Genomic DNA, 1,306 nt, shown 5'->3' with positions numbered 1-1,306 from the left:
TTCAGAACTTTCATTCTATTTTAAATTTTGCGGATTGGCTTTCTCATGTTATTTTGTTTTAGCTTCTCCTCTTCAATTAGTTAAGAGTTTCGAAAGGGAAACAACAAAAATCTATCCACTAATTTTACAATCGATTTTATCAAAAATAACTTGTCAGATTCAATGTAAGGGCCTATAAATTTACACATTAGCAAAATGAGGCTTATTGGCGAAATATCAAAAGCTTTTAATCATCGTCATTGCAAGGTATAACGTTTAAATCCTAAGATCCCGGCGTTACATTTTTTGATATTCGCATGAAAATGAAAAATGGAAACCTCGTTTACCGACCTCAAGTGCTCGTCTATTATTTGTTTTATTTTAGAAGAATTGAACATCTAATCGTGTGAAACAGACGGCAATAGAAGATCCCAAAAAATCTACCTTACTTTTTCTTATATGATACCGCTCTAATTTACTTGTCGAAAGCTTAGCTTCTTCTGACCTTCACAAAATGCAAAAGACCCACTAGTCCTGTGGTATAAATAAAGAAGACGAAGGCGAAGACGCAGACAAAATTCACAAAATTTCGTTCTTTAGTACAATTCGCCTCCAAAATAACGACCCATGTAACGCTCCATGTGTGGTACATCATTAAAAAGTAACGTTTTTTAACCGTGGCCACTTCCGTGGTGCTAAAAATCGCCATTAACAATCGGAACAGCACCAATTCTAAAGTATTCATCGTTGCCATGTTTCGCCTCGTGCTTCGAATGTTATTTTCACTAAGATAACAGAGCAGTTATTGTCACTAGCTCAAACAGGTTTGTTTAACGGGAATTTGATCTGATAATCAGCCCTGTGTCTATTAAAGAAGAACGCAGCCTGATTATTGATTAGGATTATTGATTATTATACTCATAGTGTAAATTTTCAGTCTTTAACCTTAAATAATTACAATGATAAGCTGGTTTAGTATGTCAAAATTCTTATATCATTGTGCGGAAAGGGATCCTATATTGTAAGAAAATGTGCAAATTTTATCATAACATGCGAAACAAAGCTAGGGAAAATTCTATTTTGGAAATTTTTCAAAATAGCACTAGGCTAGGGGTAAACTATAGTTGACTACTGTTACGTGGCATTTTCAACGAGCTCTCCCACAACGTAGCAAACATGGGGAGTTCCAGTTTTAAACTTTTGAGAGGTGGGTTATGTAATGCAAAGGGTGAGAGTATCAAGGCTAGACTCCCAATCGAGATTGATATTATTCTACGTTACCGATATGCCCTCATTGGTTTCTTTAAAAATTGACATACATGATCAA

Source organism: Photinus pyralis, unplaced genomic scaffold, assembly GCF_008802855.1.
Source record: "Photinus pyralis isolate 1611_PpyrPB1 unplaced genomic scaffold, Ppyr1.3 Ppyr1.4_LG9, whole genome shotgun sequence".
Taxonomy (NCBI): Eukaryota; Metazoa; Arthropoda; class Insecta; order Coleoptera; family Lampyridae; genus Photinus; species Photinus pyralis.
Note: the sequence above shows the minus strand (reverse complement) of the source record.